The following is a 19758-nucleotide window of genomic DNA, read 5'->3' as shown; positions in this document are numbered from 1 at the left end:
GCTTGGTAAAAAAAGTCATTTTTAGGATGCACAGAGCCTCGGCCAGTGCTGGCGAAAAAACGAACAAGTACACCAACAGTATAGCCTGACAAGACTAGACCCTCTTGGTTGCTCCTTGTGGCAAATCAACAAGGATGGGGAATTAGCTCAAATGGTAGAGTGCTTGCTTAGCATGCGAGAGGTAGTGGGATCGATGCACACATTCTCCAAAATAATACATTTTGTTGTGGATCCAAGAACGTTCCAGTTCACACTTCATGCAGCTTTGTCTAACAACAACCAACTGTCAAGTAACAGTGACAAGCAACTTTCATGTAACACTGATGTCACAATGTCGGATGTAAAAGAATGACACGACTAACTTTCCGAGGAGCTGTAGGCACACACAATTGATGCCCACAAAAAAAGCTGTGCGAAGTTTCCTTTTAGGCAAAGCAGAGGATAAAGATTGAACGACAACTAATGCCGAAACCCGGGATCGAACCAGGGACCTTTAGATCTTCAGTCTAACGCTCTCCCAACTGAGCTATTTCGGCACGTCGCTAATATTAATTATGTGGCACACTTGACCATACACATGCAAGTGACTCCTGATTTTGACACTCAAACTGTACCTCATGGCCAGTACGGGGATCGAACCCACGACCTTGGCGTTATTAGCACCACGCTCTAACCAACTGAGCTAACCGGCCGGTTGCTACAAAGAGATATTTTTAGGATGCACAGAGCCTCGGCCAGTGCTGGCGCAAGAACTAACAAGTACACCAACAGTATAGCCTGACAAGACTAGACCCTCTTGGTTGCTCCTTGTGGCAAATCAACAAGGATGGGGAATTAGCTCAAATGATAGAGTGCTTGCTTAGCATGCGAGAGGTAGTGGGATCATTGCCCACATTCTCCCAAAATAACACATTATGTTGTGGATTGTTGATGACACAAGTTTACTGGAGAACTGAGACGAAGTAGAGACTCTGGACAGGGTGGATATTCGTATAATAAAAAGCTGTTTTATTCAGAGGTAAAGATATCTGATACAAACATGCATGGACTCGTTCATTCAGCTCGTAATGAACCTGCAGACAGAGCCCAGATAACAGAAATACATAGTCATTTTATACAGGACAGAAAGTAGGTTGAGTCTGGTAGATCTGGTTTTCTGGTTGGTCCTGATCAGGTTGTTGTCTTCTCAGATTGGTCCGGATGAGCTGTGCGTCATCCTTCTGAGTCTTGTATCAAAAGTTCTTTGTTACCAATGTTCAGTTAAAACAGGAGATTTAGGTGTGTGCGCAGATGTTCCTATCTAATCGGTGTTTATGAAAGGTTTACGTCAGCCCTCAGTCCTTGGTTATGTGTGTGTCTCATTATCTCGTGGGATGCAGACCCAAGCACTCTTGCTCAAGGCCTTCCCTGCCTTATCAGTGTTAATGAATGTTCTGTGTCAGCCATCTGTCTCTGGTGTGTGTGTGTCTCAGTTTCTGCTTGTGAGTATGTGAGAGAACCTTGTTTAAGAAAGAAGTTAGTTATAACAATGTAATAGCAATATGCTTGTGTTATTTACAATGGTATTTCTTACAGGATCCAAGAACCTTCCAGTTCACACTTCATGCAGCTTTGTCTAACAACAACCTACTGTCATGTAACAACGACAAGCAACTTTCATGTAACACTGATGTCACAATGTCGGATGTAAAAGAATGACACGACTAACTTTCCGAGGAGCTGTAGGCACACACAATTGATGCCCACAAAAAAAGCTGTGCGAAGTTTCCTTGTAGGCAAAGCAGAGGATAAAGATTGAACGACAACTAATGCCGAAACCCGGGATCGAACCAGGGACCTTTAGATCTTCAGTCTAACGCTCTCCCAACTGAGCTATTTCGGCACGTCACTAATTTTAATTATGTGGCACACTTGACCATTCACATGCAAGTGACTCATGATTTTGACACTCAAAATGTACCTCATGGCCAGTACAGGGATCGAACCTACGACCTTGGCGTTATTAGCACCACGCTCTAACCAACTGAGCTAACCGGCCGGTTGCTACAAAGAGACATTTTTAGGATGCACAGAGCCTCGGCCAGTGCTGGCGCAAGAACTAACAAGTACACCAACAGTATAGCCTGACAAGACTAGACCCTCTTGGTTGCTCCTTGTGGCAAATCAACAAGGATGGGGAATTAGCTCAAATGATAGAGTGCTTGCTTAGCATGCGAGAGGTAGTGGGATCATTGCCCACATTCTCCAAAATAACACATTATGTTGTGGATTGTTGATGACACAAGTTTACTGGAGAACTGAGACGAAGTAGAGACTGGACAGGGTGGATATTCGTATAATAAAAAGCAGTTTTATTCAGAGGTAAAGATATCTGATACAAACATGCATGGACTCGTTCATTCAGCTCGTAATGAACCTGCAGACAGAGCCCAGATAACAGAAATACATAGTCATTTTATACAGGACAGAAAGTAGGTTGAGTCTGGTAGATCTGGTTTTCTGGTTGGTCCTGATCAGGTTGTTGTCTTCTCAGATTGGTCCGGATGAGCTGTGCGTCATCCTTCTGAGTCTTGTATCAAAAGTTCTTTGTTACCAATGTTCAGTTAAAACAGGAGATTTAGGTGTGTGCGCAGATGTTCCTATCTAATCGGTGTTTATGAAAGGTTTACGTCAGCCCTCAGTCCTTGGTTATGTGTGTGTCTCATTATCTCGTGGGATGCAGACCCAAGCACTCTTGCTCAAGGCCTTCCCTGCCTTATCAGTGTTTATGAATGTTCTGTGTCAGCCATCTGTCTCTGGTGTGTGTGTGTCTCAGTTTCTGCTTGTGAGTATGTGAGAGAACCTTGTTTAAGAAAGAAGTTAGTTATAACAATGTAATAGCAATATGCTTGTGTTATTTACAATGGTATTTCTTACAGGATCCAAGAACCTTCCAGTTCACACTTCATGCAGCTTTGTCTAACAACAACCTACTGTCATGTAACAACGACAAGCAACTTTCATGTAACACTGATGTCACAATGTCGGATGTAAAAGAATGACACAACTAACTTTCCGAGGAGCTGTAGGCACACACAATTGATGCCCACAAAAAAAGCTGTGCGAAGTTTCCTTGTAGGCAAAGCAGAGGATAAAGATTGAACGACAACTAATGCCGAAAACCGGGATCGAACCAGGGACCTTTAGATCTTCAGTCTAACGCTCTCCCAACTGAGCTATTTCGGCACGTCACTAATTTTAATTATGTGGCACACTTGACCATTCACATGCAAGTGACTCATGATTTTGACACTCAAAATGTACCTCATGGCCAGTACAGGGATCGAACCTACGACCTTGGCGTTATTAGCACCACGCTCTAACCAACTGAGCTAACCGGCCGGTTGCTACAAAGAGACATTTTTAGGATGCACAGAGCCTCGGCCAGTGCTGGCGCAAGAACTAACAAGTACACCAACAGTATAGCCTGACAAGACTAGACCCTCTTGGTTGCTCCTTGTGGCAAATCAACAAGGATGGGGAATTAGCTCAAATGATAGAGTGCTTGCTTAGCATGCGAGAGGTAGTGGGATCATTGCCCACATTCTCCAAAATAACACATTATGTTGTGGATTGTTGATGACACAAGTTTACTGGAGAACTGAGACGAAGTAGAGACTCTGGACAGGGTGGATATTCGTATAATAAAAAGCAGTTTTATTCAGAGGTAAAGATATCTGATACAAACATGCATGGACTCGTTCATTCAGCTCGTAATGAACCTGCAGACAGAGCCCAGATAACAGAAATACATAGTCATTTTATACAGGACAGAAAGTAGGTTGAGTCTGGTAGATCTGGTTTTCTGGTTGGTCCTGATCAGGTTGTTGTCTTCTCAGATTGGTCCGGATGAGCTGTGCGTCATCCTTCTGAGTCTTGTATCAAAAGTTCTTTGTTACCAATGTTCAGTTAAAACAGGAGATTTAGGTGTGTGCGCAGATGTTCCTATCTAATCGGTGTTTATGAAAGGTTTACGTCAGCCCTCAGTCCTTGGTTATGTGTGTGTCTCATTATCTCGTGGGATGCAGACCCAAGCACTCTTGCTCAAGGCCTTCCCTGCCTTATCAGTGTTTATGAATGTTCTGTGTCAGCCATCTGTCTCTGGTGTGTGTGTGTCTCAGTTTCTGCTTGTGAGTATGTGAGAGAACCTTGTTTAAGAAAGAAGTTAGTTATAACAATGTAATAGCAATATGCTTGTGTTATTTACAATGGTATTTCTTACAGGATCCAAGAACCTTCCAGTTCACACTTCATGCAGCTTTGTCTAACAACAACCTACTGTCATGTAACAACGACAAGCAACTTTCATGTAACACTGATGTCACAATGTCGGATGTAAAAGAATGACACGACTAACTTTCCGAGGAGCTGTAGGCACACACAATTGATGCCCACAAAAAAAGCTGTGCGAAGTTTCCTTGTAGGCAAAGCAGAGGATAAAGATAGAACTGGCGTTATTAGCACCACGCTCTAACCAACTGAGCTAACCGGCCGCTTGGTAAAAAAAGTCATTTTTAGGATGCACAGAGCCTCGGCCAGTGCTGGCGAAAAAACGAACAAGTACACCAACAGTATAGCCTGACAAGACTAGACCCTCTTGGTTGCTCCTTGTGGCAAATCAACAAGGATGGGGAATTAGCTCAAATGGTAGAGTGCTTGCTTAGCATGCGAGAGGTAGTGGGATCGATGCACACATTCTCCAAAATAATACATTTTGTTGTGGATCCAAGAACGTTCCAGTTCACACTTCATGCAGCTTTGTCTAACAACAACCAACTGTCAAGTAACAATGACAAGCAACTTTCATGTAACACTGATGTCACAATGTCGGATGTAAAAGAATGACACGACTAACTTTCCGAGGAGCTGTAGGCACACACAATTGATGCCCACAAAAAAAGCTGTGCGAAGTTTCCTTTTAGGCAAAGCAGAGGATAAAGATTGAACGACAACTAATGCCGAAACCCGGGATCGAACCAGGGACCTTTAGATCTTCAGTCTAACGCTCTCCCAACTGAGCTATTTCGGCACGTCGCTAATATTAATTATGTGGCACACTTGACCATACACATGCAAGTGACTCCTGATTTTGACACTCAAACTGTACCTCATGGCCAGTACGGGGATCGAACCCACGACCTTGGCGTTATTAGCACCACGCTCTAACCAACTGAGCTAACCGGCCGGTTGCTACAAAGAGATATTTTTAGGATGCACAGAGCCTCGGCCAGTGCTGGCGCAAGAACTAACAAGTACACCAACAGTATAGCCTGACAAGACTAGACCCTCTTGGTTGCTCCTTGTGGCAAATCTACAAGGATGGGGAATTAGCTCAAATGATAGAGTGCTTGCTTAGCATGCGAGAGGTAGTGGGATCATTGCCCACATTCTCCCAAAATAACACATTATGTTGTGGATTGTTGATGACACAAGTTTACTGGAGAACTGAGACGAAGTAGAGACTCTGGACAGGGTGGATATTCGTATAATAAAAAGCTGTTTTATTCAGAGGTAAAGATATCTGATACAAACATGCATGGACTCGTTCATTCAGCTCGTAATGAACCTGCAGACAGAGCCCAGATAACAGAAATACATAGTCATTTTATACAGGACAGAAAGTAGGTTGAGTCTGGTAGATCTGGTTTTCTGGTTGGTCCTGATCAGGTTGTTGTCTTCTCAGATTGGTCCGGATGAGCTGTGCGTCATCCTTCTGAGTCTTGTATCAAAAGTTCTTTGTTACCAATGTTCAGTTAAAACAGGAGATTTAGGTGTGTGCGCAGATGTTCCTATCTAATCGGTGTTTATGAAAGGTTTACGTCAGCCCTCAGTCCTTGGTTATGTGTGTGTCTCATTATCTCGTGGGATGCAGACCCAAGCACTCTTGCTCAAGGCCTTCCCTGCCTTATCAGTGTTAATGAATGTTCTGTGTCAGCCATCTGTCTCTGGTGTGTGTGTGTCTCAGTTTCTGCTTGTGAGTATGTGAGAGAACCTTGTTTAAGAAAGAAGTTAGTTATAACAATGTAATAGCAATATGCTTGTGTTATTTACAATGGTATTTCTTACAGGATCCAAGAACCTTCCAGTTCACACTTCATGCAGCTTTGTCTAACAACAACCTACTGTCATGTAACAACGACAAGCAACTTTCATGTAACACTGATGTCACAATGTCGGATGTAAAAGAATGACACGACTAACTTTCCGAGGAGCTGTAGGCACACACAATTGATGCCCACAAAAAAAGCTGTGCGAAGTTTCCTTGTAGGCAAAGCAGAGGATAAAGATTGAACGACAACTAATGCCGAAACCCGGGATCGAACCAGGGACCTTTAGATCTTCAGTCTAACGCTCTCCCAACTGAGCTATTTCGGCACGTCACTAATTTTAATTATGTGGCACACTTGACCATTCACATGCAAGTGACTCATGATTTTGACACTCAAAATGTACCTCATGGCCAGTACAGGGATCGAACCTACGACCTTGGCGTTATTAGCACCACGCTCTAACCAACTGAGCTAACCGGCCGGTTGCTACAAAGAGACATTTTTAGGATGCACAGAGCCTCGGCCAGTGCTGGCGCAAGAACTAACAAGTACACCAACAGTATAGCCTGACAAGACTAGACCCTCTTGGTTGCTCCTTGTGGCAAATCAACAAGGATGGGGAATTAGCTCAAATGATAGAGTGCTTGCTTAGCATGCGAGAGGTAGTGGGATCATTGCCCACATTCTCAAAAATAACACATTATGTTGTGGATTGTTGATGACACAAGTTTACTGGAGAACTGAGACGAAGTAGAGACTCTGGACAGGGTGGATATTCGTATAATAAAAAGCAGTTTTATTCAGAGGTAAAGATATCTGATACAAACATGCATGGACTCGTTCATTCAGCTCGTAATGAACCTGCAGACAGAGCCCAGATAACAGAAATACATAGTCATTTTATACAGGACAGAAAGTAGGTTGAGTCTGGTAGATCTGGTTTTCTGGTTGGTCCTGATCAGGTTGTTGTCTTCTCAGATTGGTCCGGATGAGCTGTGCGTCATCCTTCTGAGTCTTGTATCAAAAGTTCTTTGTTACCAATGTTCAGTTAAAACAGGAGATTTAGGTGTGTGCGCAGATGTTCCTATCTAATCGGTGTTTATGAAAGGTTTACGTCAGCCCTCAGTCCTTGGTTATGTGTGTGTCTCATTATCTCGTGGGATGCAGACCCAAGCACTCTTGCTCAAGGCCTTCCCTGCCTTATCAGTGTTTATGAATGTTCTGTGTCAGCCATCTGTCTCTGGTGTGTGTGTGTCTCAGTTTCTGCTTGTGAGTATGTGAGAGAACCTTGTTTAAGAAAGAAGTTAGTTATAACAATGTAATAGCAATATGCTTGTGTTATTTACAATGGTATTTCTTACAGGATCCAAGAACCTTCCAGTTCACACTTCATGCAGCTTTGTCTAACAACAACCTACTGTCATGTAACAACGACAAGCAACTTTCATGTAACACTGATGTCACAATGTCGGATGTAAAAGAATGACACGACTAACTTTCCGAGGAGCTGTAGGCACACACAATTGATGCCCACAAAAAAAGCTGTGCGAAGTTTCCTTGTAGGCAAAGCAGAGGATAAAGATAGAACTGGCGTTATTAGCACCACGCTCTAACCAACTGAGCTAACCGGCCGCTTGGTAAAAAAAGTCATTTTTAGGATGCACAGAGCCTCGGCCAGTGCTGGCGAAAAAACGAACAAGTACACCAACAGTATAGCCTGACAAGACTAGACCCTCTTGGTTGCTCCTTGTGGCAAATCAACAAGGATGGGGAATTAGCTCAAATGGTAGAGTGCTTGCTTAGCATGCGAGAGGTAGTGGGATCGATGCACACATTCTCCAAAATAATACATTTTGTTGTGGATCCAAGAACGTTCCAGTTCACACTTCATGCAGCTTTGTCTAACAACAACCAACTGTCAAGTAACAATGACAAGCAACTTTCATGTAACACTGATGTCACAATGTCGGATGTAAAAGAATGACACGACTAACTTTCCGAGGAGCTGTAGGCACACACAATTGATGCCCACAAAAAAAGCTGTGCGAAGTTTCCTTGTAGGCAAAGCAGAGGATAAAGATTGAACGACAACTAATGCCGAAACCCGGGATCGAACCAGGGACCTTTAGATCTTCAGTCTAACGCTCTCCCAACTGAGCTATTTCGGCACGTCACTAGTTTTAATTATGTGGCACACTTGACCATTCACATGCAAGTGACTCATGATTTTGACACTCAAAATGTACCTCATGGCCAGTACAGGGATCGAACCTACGACCTTGGCGTTATTAGCACCACGCTCTAACCAACTGAGCTAACCGGCCGGTTGCTACAAAGAGATATTTTTAGGATGCACAGAGCCTCGGCCAGTGCTGGCGCAAGAACTAACAAGTACACCAACAGTATAGCCTGACAAGACTAGACCCTCTTGGTTGCTCCTTGTGGCAAATCAACAAGGATGGGGAATTAGCTCAAATGATAGAGTGCTTGCTTAGCATGCGAGAGGTAGTGGGATCATTGCCCACATTCTCCAAAATAACACATTATGTTGTGGATTGTTGATGACACAAGTTTACTGGAGAACTGAGACGAAGTAGAGACTCTGGACAGGGTGGATATTCGTATAATAAAAAGCAGTTTTATTCAGAGGTAAAGATATCTGATACAAATATGCATGGACTCGTTCATTCAGCTCGTAATGAACCTGCAGACAGAGCCCAGATAACAGAAATACATAGTCATTTTATACAGGACAGAAAGTAGGTTGAGTCTGGTAGATCTGGTTTTCTGGTTGGTCCTGATCAGGTTGTTGTCTTCTCAGATTGGTCCGGATGAGCTGTGCGTCATCCTTCTGAGTCTTGTATCAAAAGTTCTTTGTTACCAATGTTCAGTTAAAACAGGAGATTTAGGTGTGTGCGCAGATGTTCCTATCTAATCGGTGTTTATGAAAGGTTTACGTCAGCCCTCAGTCCTTGGTTATGTGTGTGTCTCATTATCTCGTGGGATGCAGACCCAAGCACTCTTGCTCAAGGCCTTCCCTGCCTTATCAGTGTTTATGAATGTTCTGTGTCAGCCATCTGTCTCTGGTGTGTGTGTGTCTCAGTTTCTGCTTGTGAGTATGTGAGAGAACCTTGTTTAAGAAAGAAGTTAGTTATAACAATGTAATAGCAATATGCTTGTGTTATTTACAATGGTATTTCTTACAGGATCCAAGAACCTTCCAGTTCACACTTCATGCAGCTTTGTCTAACAACAACCTACTGTCATGTAACAACGACAAGCAACTTTCATGTAACACTGATGTCACAATGTCGGATGTAAAAGAATGACACGACTAACTTTCCGAGGAGCTGTAGGCACACACAATTGATGCCCACAAAAAAAGCTGTGCGAAGTTTCCTTGTAGGCAAAGCAGAGGATAAAGATAGAACTGGCGTTATTAGCACCACGCTCTAACCAACTGAGCTAACCGGCCGCTTGGTAAAAAAAGTCATTTTTAGGATGCACAGAGCCTCGGCCAGTGCTGGCGAAAAAACGAACAAGTACATCAACAGTATAGCCTGACAAGACTAGACCCTCTTGGTTGCTCCTTGTGGCAAATCAACAAGGATGGGGAATTAGCTCAAATGGTAGAGTGCTTGCTTAGCATGCGAGAGGTAGTGGGATCGATGCACACATTCTCCAAAATAATACATTTTGTTGTGGATCCAAGAACGTTCCAGTTCACACTTCATGCAGCTTTGTCTAACAACAACCAACTGTCAAGTAACAATGACAAGCAACTTTCATGTAACACTGATGTCACAATGTCGGATGTAAAAGAATGACACGACTAACTTTCCGAGGAGCTGTAGGCACACACAATTGATGCCCACAAAAAAAGCTGTGCGAAGTTTCCTTGTAGGCAAAGCAGAGGATAAAGATTGAACGACAACTAATGCCGAAACCCGGGATCGAACCAGTGACCTTTAGATCTTCAGTCTAACACTCTCCCAACTGAGCTATCTCGGCACGTCACTAATATTAATTATGTGGCACACTTGACCATACACATGCAAGTGACTCCTGATTTTGACACTCAAAATGTACCTCATGGCCAGTACGGGGATCGAACCCACGACCTTGTCGTTATTAGCACCACGCTCTAACCAACTGAGCTAACCGGCCGCTTGATACGAAGCGACATTTTTAGGATGCACAGAGCCTCGGCCAGTGCTGGCGCAAGAACTAACAAGTACACCAACAGTATAGCCTGACAAGACTAGACCCTCTTGGTTGCTCCTTGTGGCAAATCAACAAGGATGGGGAATTAGCTCAAATGGTAGAGTGCTTGCTTAGCATGCGAGAGGTAGTGGGATCATTGCCCACATTCTCAAAAATAACACATTATGTTGTGGATCCAAGAACCTTCCAGTTCACACTTCATGCAGCTTTGTCTAACAACAACCTACTGTCATGTAACAACGACAAGCAACTTTCATGTAACACTGATGTCACAATGTCGGATGAAAAAGAATGACCTCACTAACTTTCAGAGGAGCAGTAGGCACACACAGTTGATGACCACAAACAAAGCTGTGGGAAGTTTCCTTGAAGCCAAAGCAGAGGATAAAGATAGAACTGGCGTTATTAGCACCACGCTCTAACCAACTGAGCTAACCGGCCGCTTGGTAAAAAAAGTCATTTTTAGGATGCACAGAGCCTCGGCCAGTGCTGGCGAAAAAACGAACAAGTACACCAACAGTATAGCCTGACAAGACTAGACCCTCTTGGTTGCTCCTTGTGGCAAATCAACAAGGATGGGGAATTAGCTCAAATGGTAGAGTGCTTGCTTAGCATGCGAGAGGTAGTGGGATCGATGCACACATTCTCCAAAATAACACATTTTGTTGTGGATCCAAGAACGTTCCAGTTCACACTTCATGCAGCTTTGTCTAACAACAACCAACTGTCATGTAACAATGAAAAGCAACTTTCATGTAACACTGATGTCACAATGTCGGATGTAAAAGAATGACACGACTAACTTTCCGAGGAGCTGTAGGCACACACAATTGATGCTCACAAAAAAAAGCTGTGCGAAGATTCCTTGTAGGCAAAGCAGAGGATAAAGATAGACCGACAACTAATGCCGAAACCCGGGATCGAACCAGGGACCTTTAGATCTTCAGTCTAACGCTCTCCCAACTGAGCTATTTCAGAACGTCAATAATATTAATTATGTGGCACACTTGACCATACACATGCAAGTGACTCCTGATTTTGACACTCAAAATGTACCTAATGGCCAGTACGGGGATCGAACCCACGACCTTGGCGTTATTAGCACCACGCTCTAACCAACTGAGCTAACCGGCCGCTTTATACGAAGCGACATTTTTAGGATGCACAGAGCCTCGGCCAGTGCTGGCGCAAGAACTAACAAGTACACCAACAGTATAGCCTGACAAGACTAGACCCTCTTGGTTGCTCCTTGTGGCAAATCAACAAGGATGGGGAATTAGCTCAAATGGTAGAGTGCTTGCTTAGCATGCGAGAGGTAGTGGGATCATTGCCCACATTCTCAAAAATAACACATTATGTTGTGGATCCAAGAACCTTCCAGTTCACACTTCATGCAGCTTTGTCTAACAACAACCTACTGTCATGTAACAACGACAAGCAACTTTCATGTAACACTGATGTCACAATGTCGGATGAAAAAGAATGACCTCACTAACTTTCAGAGGAGCAGTAGGCACACACAGTTGATGACCACAAACAAAGCTGTGGGAAGTTTCCTTGAAGCCAAAGCACAGGATAAAGATAGAACTGGCGTTATTAGCACCACGCTCTAACCAACTGAGCTAACTGGCCGCTTGCTACGAAGCGACATTTTTAGGATGCACAGAGCCTCGGCCAGTGCTGGCGCAAGAACTAACAAGTACACCAACAGTATAGCCTGACAAGACTAGACCCTCTTGGTTGCTGCTTGTGGCAAATTAACAAGGATGGGGAATTAGCTCAAATGGTAGAGTGCTTGCTTAGCATGCGAGAGGTAGTGGGATCGATGCCCACATTCTCCAAAATAACACATTTTGTTGTGGATCCAAGAACGTTCCAGTTCACACTTCATGCAGCTTTGTCTAACAACAACCAACTGTCATGTAACAATGAAAAGCAACTTTCATGTAACACTGATGTCACAATGTCGGATGTAAAAGAATGACACGACTAACTTTCCGAGGAGCTGTAGGCACACACAATTGATGCCCACAAAAAAAGCTGTGCGAAGTTTCCTTGTAGGCAAAGCAGAGGATAAAGATTGAACGACAACTAATGCCGAAACCCGGGATCGAACCAGGGACCTTTAGATCTTCAGTCTAACGCTCTCCCAACTGAGCTTTTTCGGCACGTCACTAGTTTTAATTATGTGGCACACTTGACCATTCACATGCAAGTGACTCATGATTTTGACACTCAAAATGTACCTCATGGCCAGTACAGGGAACGAACCTACGACCTTGGCGTTATTAGCACCACGCTCTAACCAACTGAGCTAACCGGCCGGTTGCTACGAAGAGACATTTTTAGGATGCACAGAGCCTCAGCCAGTGCTGGGTCAAGAACTAACAAGTACACCAACAGTATAGCCTGACAAGACTAGACCCTCTTGGTTGCTCCTTGTGGCAAATCAACAAGGATGGGGAATTAGCTCAAATGATAGAGTGCTTGCTTAGCATGCGAGAGGTAGTGGGATCATTGCCCACATTCTCCAAAATAACACATTATGTTGTGGATTGTTGATGACACAAGTTTACTGGAGAACTGAGACGAAGTAGAGACTCTGGACAGGGTGGATATTCGTATAATAAAAAGCAGTTTTATTCAGAGGTAAAGATATCTGATACAAACATGCATGGACTCGTTCATTCAGCTCGTAATGAACCTGCAGACAGAGCCCAGATAACAGAAATACATAGTCATTTTATACAGGACAGAAAGTAGGTTGAGTCTGGTAGATCTGGTTTTCTGGTTGGTCCTGATCAGGTTGTTGTCTTCTCAGATTGGTCCGGATGAGCTGTGCGTCATCCTTCTGAGTCTTGTATCAAAAGTTCTTTGTTACCAATGTTCAGTTAAAACAGGAGATTTAGGTGTGTGCGCAGATGTTCCTATCTAATCGGTGTTTATGAAAGGTTTACGTCAGCCCTCAGTCCTTGGTTATGTGTGTGTCTCATTATCTCGTGGGATGCAGACCCAAGCACTCTTGCTCAAGGCCTTCCCTGCCTTATCAGTGTTAATGAATGTTCTGTGTCAGCCATCTGTCTCTGGTGTGTGTGTGTCTCAGTTTCTGCTTGTGAGTATGTGAGAGAACCTTGTTTAAGAAAGAAGTTAGTTATAACAATGTAATAGCAATATGCTTGTGTTATTTACAATGGTATTTCTTACAGGATCCAAGAACCTTCCAGTTCACACTTCATGCAGCTTTGTCTAACAACAACCTACTGTCATGTAACAACAACAAGCAACTTTCATGTAACACTGATGTCACAATGTCGGATGTAAAAGAATGACACGACTAACTTTCCGAGGAGCTGTAGGCACACACAATTGATGCCCACAAAAAAAGCTGTGCGAAGTTTCCTTGTAGGCAAAGCAGAGGATAAAGATAGAACTGGCGTTATTAGCACCACGCTCTAACCAACTGAGCTAACCGGCCGCTTGGTAAAAAAAGTCATTTTTAGGATGCACAGAGCCTCGGCCAGTGCTGGCGAAAAAACGAACAAGTACACCAACAGTATAGCCTGACAAGACTAGACCCTCTTGGTTGCTCCTTGTGGCAAATCAACAAGGATGGGGAATTAGCTCAAATGGTAGAGTGCTTGCTTAGCATGCGAGAGGTAGTGGGATCGATGCACACAATCTCCAAAATAACACATTTTGTTGTGGATCCAAGAACCTTCCAGTTCACACTTCATGCAGCTTTGTCTAACAACAACCAACTGTCATGTAACAATGACAAGCAACTTTCATGTAACACTGATGTCAGATGTAAATGAATGACATGACTAACTTTCAGAGGAGCTGTAGGCACACACAATTGATCCGCACAAACAAAGCTGTGGGAAGTTTCCTTTCAGCCGAATCAGAGGATAAAGATAGAACTGGCGTTATTAGCACCACGCTCTAACCAACTGAGCTAACCGGCCGGTTGCTACGAAGAGACATTTTTAGGATGCACAGAGCCTCGGCCAGTGCTGGCGCAAGAACTAACAAGTACACCAACAGTATAGCCTGACAAGACTAGACCCTCTTGGTTGCTCCTTGTGGCAAATCAACAAGGATGTTGAATTAGCTCAAATGATAGAGTGCTTGCTTAGCATGCGAGAGGTAGTGGGATCATTGCCCACATTCTACAAAATAACACATTATGTTGTGGATCCAAGAACCTTCCAGTTCACACTTCATGCAGCTTTGTCTAACAACAACCTACTGTCATGTAACAACAACAAGCAACTTTCATGTAACACTGATGTCACAATGTCGGATGAAAAAGAATGACCTCACTAACTTTCAGAGGAGCAGTAGGCACACACAATTGATGACCACAAACAAAGCTGTGGGAAGTTTCCTTGAAGCCAAATCAGAGGATAAAGATAGAACTGGCGTTATTAGCACCACGCTCTAACCAACTGAGCTAACCGGCCGCTTGCTACGAAGCGACATTTTTAGGATGCACAGAGCCTCGGCCAGTGCTGGCGCAAGAACTAACAGGTACACCAACAGTATAGCCTGACAAGACTAGAACCTCTTGGTTGCTCCTTGTGGCAAATCAACAAGGATGGGGAATTAGCTCAAATGGTAGAGTGCTTGCTTAGCATGCGAGAGGTAGTGGGATCATTGCCCACATTCTCAAAAATAACACATTATGTTGTGGATCCAAGAACCTTCCAGTTCACACTTCATGCAGCTTTGTCTAACAACAACCTACTGTCATGTAACAACGACAAGCAACTTTCATGTAACACTGATGTCACAATGTCGGATGAAAAAGAATGACCTCACTAACTTTCAGAGGAGCAGTAGGCACACACAGTTGATGACCACAAACAAAGCTGTGGGAAGTTTCCTTGAAGCCAAAGCACAGGATAAAGATAGAACTGGCGTTATTAGCACCACGCTCTAACCAACTGAGCTAACTGGCCGCTTGCTACGAAGCGACATTTTTAGGATGCACAGAGCCTCGGCCAGTGCTGGCGCAAGAACTAACAAGTACACCAACAGTATAGCCTGACAAGACTAGACCCTCTTGGTTGCTGCTTGTGGCAAATTAACAAGGATGGGGAATTAGCTCAAATGGTAGAGTGCTTGCTTAGCATGCGAGAGGTAGTGGGATCGATGCCCACATTCTCCAAAATAACACATTTTGTTGTGGATCCAAGAACGTTCCAGTTCACACTTCATGCAGCTTTGTCTAACAACAACCAACTGTCATGTAACAATGAAAAGCAACTTTCATGTAACACTGATGTCACAATGTCGGATGTAAAAGAATGACACGACTAACTTTCCGAGGAGCTGTAGGCACACACAATTGATGCCCACAAAAAAAGCTGTGCGAAGTTTCCTTGTAGGCAAAGCAGAGGATAAAGATTGAACGACAACTAATGCCGAAACCCGGGATCGAACCAGGGACCTTTAGATCTTCAGTCTAACGCTCTCCCAACTGAGCTTTTTCGGCACGTCACTAGTTTTAATTATGTGGCACACTTGACCATTCACATGCAAGTGACTCATGATTTTGACACTCAAAATGTACCTCATGGCCAGTACAGGGAACGAACCTACGACCTTGGCGTTATTAGCACCACGCTCTAACCAACTGAGCTAACCGGCCGGTTGCTACGAAGAGACATTTTTAGGATGCACAGAGCCTCAGCCAGTGCTGGGTCAAGAACTAACAAGTACACCAACAGTATAGCCTGACAAGACTAGACCCTCTTGGTTGCTCCTTGTGGCAAATCAACAAGGATGGGGAATTAGCTCAAATGATAGAGTGCTTGCTTAGCATGCGAGAGGTAGTGGGATCATTGCCCACATTCTCCAAAATAACACATTATGTTGTGGATTGTTGATGACACAAGTTTACTGGAGAACTGAGACGAAGTAGAGACTCTGGACAGGGTGGATATTCGTATAATAAAAAGCAGTTTTATTCAGAGGTAAAGATATCTGATACAAACATGCATGGACTCGTTCATTCAGCTCGTAATGAACCTGCAGACAGAGCCCAGATAACAGAAATACATAGTCATTTTATACAGGACAGAAAGTAGGTTGAGTCTGGTAGATCTGGTTTTCTGGTTGGTCCTGATCAGGTTGTTGTCTTCTCAGATTGGTCCGGATGAGCTGTGCGTCATCCTTCTGAGTCTTGTATCAAAAGTTCTTTGTTACCAATGTTCAGTTAAAACAGGAGATTTAGGTGTGTGCGCAGATGTTCCTATCTAATCGGTGTTTATGAAAGGTTTACGTCAGCCCTCAGTCCTTGGTTATGTGTGTGTCTCATTATCTCGTGGGATGCAGACCCAAGCACTCTTGCTCAAGGCCTTCCCTGCCTTATCAGTGTTAATGAATGTTCTGTGTCAGCCATCTGTCTCTGGTGTGTGTGTGTCTCAGTTTCTGCTTGTGAGTATGTGAGAGAACCTTGTTTAAGAAAGAAGTTAGTTATAACAATGTAATAGCAATATGCTTGTGTTATTTACAATGGTATTTCTTACAGGATCCAAGAACCTTCCAGTTCACACTTCATGCAGCTTTGTCTAACAACAACCTACTGTCATGTAACAACAACAAGCAACTTTCATGTAACACTGATGTCACAATGTCGGATGTAAAAGAATGACACGACTAACTTTCCGAGGAGCTGTAGGCACACACAATTGATGCCCACAAAAAAAGCTGTGCGAAGTTTCCTTGTAGGCAAAGCAGAGGATAAAGATAGAACTGGCGTTATTAGCACCACGCTCTAACCAACTGAGCTAACCGGCCGCTTGGTAAAAAAAGTCATTTTTAGGATGCACAGAGCCTCGGCCAGTGCTGGCGAAAAAACGAACAAGTACACCAACAGTATAGCCTGACAAGACTAGACCCTCTTGGTTGCTCCTTGTGGCAAATCAACAAGGATGGGGAATTAGCTCAAATGGTAGAGTGCTTGCTTAGCATGCGAGAGGTAGTGGGATCGATGCACACAATCTCCAAAATAACACATTTTGTTGTGGATCCAAGAACCTTCCAGTTCACACTTCATGCAGCTTTGTCTAACAACAACCAACTGTCATGTAACAATGACAAGCAACTTTCATGTAACACTGATGTCAGATGTAAATGAATGACATGACTAACTTTCAGAGGAGCTGTAGGCACACACAATTGATCCGCACAAACAAAGCTGTGGGAAGTTTCCTTTCAGCCGAATCAGAGGATAAAGATAGAACTGGCGTTATTAGCACCACGCTCTAACCAACTGAGCTAACCGGCCGGTTGCTACGAAGAGACATTTTTAGGATGCACAGAGCCTCGGCCAGTGCTGGCGCAAGAACTAACAAGTACACCAACAGTATAGCCTGACAAGACTAGACCCTCTTGGTTGCTCCTTGTGGCAAATCAACAAGGATGTTGAATTAGCTCAAATGATAGAGTGCTTGCTTAGCATGCGAGAGGTAGTGGGATCATTGCCCACATTCTACAAAATAACACATTATGTTGTGGATCCAAGAACCTTCCAGTTCACACTTCATGCAGCTTTGTCTAACAACAACCTACTGTCATGTAACAACAACAAGCAACTTTCATGTAACACTGATGTCACAATGTCGGATGAAAAAGAATGACCTCACTAACTTTCAGAGGAGCAGTAGGCACACACAATTGATGACCACAAACAAAGCTGTGGGAAGTTTCCTTGAAGCCAAATCAGAGGATAAAGATAGAACTGGCGTTATTAGCACCACGCTCTAACCAACTGAGCTAACCGGCCGCTTGCTACGAAGCGACATTTTTAGGATGCACAGAGCCTCGGCCAGTGCTGGCGCAAGAACTAACAGGTACACCAACAGTATAGCCTGACAAGACTAGAACCTCTTGGTTGCTCCTTGTGGCAAATCAACAAGGATGGGGAATTAGCTCAAATGGTAGAGTGCTTGCTTAGCATGCGAGAGGTAGTGGGATTTTTGCCCACAATCTCCAAAATAACACATTTTGTTGTGGATCCAAGAACCTTCCAGTTCACACTTCATGCAGCTTTGTCTAACAACAACCAACTGTCATGTAACAATGACAAGCAACTTTCATGTAACACTGTTGTCACAATGTCCGATGTAAAAGAATGACACAACTAAATTTCCGAGGAGCTGTAGGCACACACAATTGATGCCCACAAACAAAGCTGTGGGAAGTTTCCTTGTAGCCAAAGCAGAGGATAAAGATAGAACGACAACTAATGCCGAAACCCGGGATCAAACCAGGGACCTTTAGATCTTCAGTCTAACGCTGTTCCAACTGAGCTATTTCGGCAAGTCACTATTAATAATAATGTGGCACACTTGACCATACACATGCAAGTGACTCATGATTTTGACACTCAAAATGTACCTAATGACCAGCACGGGGATCGAACCCACGACCTTGGCGTTATTAGCACCACGCTCTAACCAACTGAGCTAACCAGCCTCTTGCTACAAAGAGACATTTTTAGGATGCACAGATCGTCGGCCAGTGCTGGCGAAAAAACTAACAAGTACACCAACAGTGTAGCCTGACAAGACTAGACCCTCTTGGTTGCTCCTTGTGGCAAATCAACAAAGATGGGGAATTAGCTCAAATGGTAGAGTGCTTGCTTAGCATGCGAGAGGTAGTGGGATCGATGCACACATTCTCCAAAATAACACATTTTGTTTTGGATCCAAGAACGTTCCAGTTCACACTTCATGCAGCTTTGTCTAACAACAACCTACTGTCATGTAACAACGACAAGCAATTTTCATGTAACACTGATGTCACAATGTCGGATGAAAAAGAATGACATGACTAACTTTCAGAGGAGCTGTAGGCACACACAATTGATGACCACAAACAAAGCTGTGGGAAGTTTCCTTGAAGCCAAAGCAGAGGACAAAGATAGAACTGGCGTTATTAGCACCACGCTCTAACCAACTGAGCTAATCGGCCGCTTTCTACGAAGCGACATTTTTAGGATGCACAGAGCCTCGGCCAGTGCTGGCGCAAGAACTAACAAGTACACCAACAGTATAGCCTGACAAGACTAGACCCTCTTGGTTGCTACTTGTGGTAAACCAACAAGGATGGGGAATTAGCTCCAATGATAGAGTGCTTGCTTAGCATGCGAGAGGTAGTGGGATCGATGCACACATTCTCCAAAATAACACATTTTGTTGTGGATCCAAGAACGTTCCAGTTCACACTTCATTCAAGAGCGAAATGGATTCAATAGGGTTGGTTGTTTGAAGAGTTAAAATGAAAGACTATTTTTAAATTAGTTTTCAAATAATTTGTTCTGCTTTTAAATTAGTTCTGCTCCTTTTTTTTACAAATCTACAAATGATTCTCTCAACATCCATCACTTCTCTCTTTCTTCATGTAACGGATGTGAAATGGCTAGCTAGTTAGCGGG

At 43.6% G+C, this 19758-nt stretch overlaps 16 non-coding genes across 16 annotated transcripts; all 16 read right to left on the bottom strand.

Moving 5' to 3' along the window:
• Positions 1-463: 463 nt before the first annotated feature.
• On the bottom strand, positions 464-536 carry trnaf-gaa (transfer RNA phenylalanine (anticodon GAA)). The gene has a single exon. It is a non-coding gene; the product is annotated as a tRNA-Phe (tRNA).
• An 82-nt stretch (positions 537-618) lies between these two features.
• Positions 619-692, bottom strand: trnai-aau (transfer RNA isoleucine (anticodon AAU)). Its single transcript has one exon. It is a non-coding gene; the product is annotated as a tRNA-Ile (tRNA).
• A 1117-nt stretch (positions 693-1809) lies between these two features.
• On the bottom strand, positions 1810-1882 carry trnaf-gaa (transfer RNA phenylalanine (anticodon GAA)). The gene has a single exon. It is a non-coding gene; the product is annotated as a tRNA-Phe (tRNA).
• Positions 1883-1964: 82 nt separating this feature from the next.
• trnai-aau (transfer RNA isoleucine (anticodon AAU)) lies at positions 1965-2038 on the bottom strand. Its single transcript has one exon. It is a non-coding gene; the product is annotated as a tRNA-Ile (tRNA).
• Positions 2039-3152: 1114 nt separating this feature from the next.
• Positions 3153-3225, bottom strand: trnaf-gaa (transfer RNA phenylalanine (anticodon GAA)). The gene has a single exon. It is a non-coding gene; the product is annotated as a tRNA-Phe (tRNA).
• An 82-nt stretch (positions 3226-3307) lies between these two features.
• trnai-aau (transfer RNA isoleucine (anticodon AAU)) lies at positions 3308-3381 on the bottom strand. The gene has a single exon. It is a non-coding gene; the product is annotated as a tRNA-Ile (tRNA).
• Positions 3382-4995: 1614 nt separating this feature from the next.
• trnaf-gaa (transfer RNA phenylalanine (anticodon GAA)) lies at positions 4996-5068 on the bottom strand. Its single transcript has one exon. It is a non-coding gene; the product is annotated as a tRNA-Phe (tRNA).
• An 82-nt stretch (positions 5069-5150) lies between these two features.
• Positions 5151-5224, bottom strand: trnai-aau (transfer RNA isoleucine (anticodon AAU)). The gene has a single exon. It is a non-coding gene; the product is annotated as a tRNA-Ile (tRNA).
• A 1117-nt stretch (positions 5225-6341) lies between these two features.
• On the bottom strand, positions 6342-6414 carry trnaf-gaa (transfer RNA phenylalanine (anticodon GAA)). The gene has a single exon. It is a non-coding gene; the product is annotated as a tRNA-Phe (tRNA).
• An 82-nt stretch (positions 6415-6496) lies between these two features.
• trnai-aau (transfer RNA isoleucine (anticodon AAU)) lies at positions 6497-6570 on the bottom strand. The gene has a single exon. It is a non-coding gene; the product is annotated as a tRNA-Ile (tRNA).
• Positions 6571-8184: 1614 nt separating this feature from the next.
• Positions 8185-8257, bottom strand: trnaf-gaa (transfer RNA phenylalanine (anticodon GAA)). Its single transcript has one exon. It is a non-coding gene; the product is annotated as a tRNA-Phe (tRNA).
• An 82-nt stretch (positions 8258-8339) lies between these two features.
• Positions 8340-8413, bottom strand: trnai-aau (transfer RNA isoleucine (anticodon AAU)). The gene has a single exon. It is a non-coding gene; the product is annotated as a tRNA-Ile (tRNA).
• A 1614-nt stretch (positions 8414-10027) lies between these two features.
• Positions 10028-10100, bottom strand: trnaf-gaa (transfer RNA phenylalanine (anticodon GAA)). Its single transcript has one exon. It is a non-coding gene; the product is annotated as a tRNA-Phe (tRNA).
• Positions 10101-11373: 1273 nt separating this feature from the next.
• On the bottom strand, positions 11374-11447 carry trnai-aau (transfer RNA isoleucine (anticodon AAU)). Its single transcript has one exon. It is a non-coding gene; the product is annotated as a tRNA-Ile (tRNA).
• A 961-nt stretch (positions 11448-12408) lies between these two features.
• Positions 12409-12481, bottom strand: trnaf-gaa (transfer RNA phenylalanine (anticodon GAA)). Its single transcript has one exon. It is a non-coding gene; the product is annotated as a tRNA-Phe (tRNA).
• A 3256-nt stretch (positions 12482-15737) lies between these two features.
• On the bottom strand, positions 15738-15810 carry trnaf-gaa (transfer RNA phenylalanine (anticodon GAA)). Its single transcript has one exon. It is a non-coding gene; the product is annotated as a tRNA-Phe (tRNA).
• Positions 15811-19758: the final 3948 nt, after the last annotated feature.

The sequence above is a fragment of the Salvelinus fontinalis genome, unplaced genomic scaffold (genome assembly GCF_029448725.1).
Source record: "Salvelinus fontinalis isolate EN_2023a unplaced genomic scaffold, ASM2944872v1 scaffold_0764, whole genome shotgun sequence".
In the NCBI taxonomy this organism is placed as follows: Eukaryota; Metazoa; Chordata; class Actinopteri; order Salmoniformes; family Salmonidae; genus Salvelinus; species Salvelinus fontinalis.
This window is presented reverse-complemented; position numbering and strand designations above follow the sequence as displayed.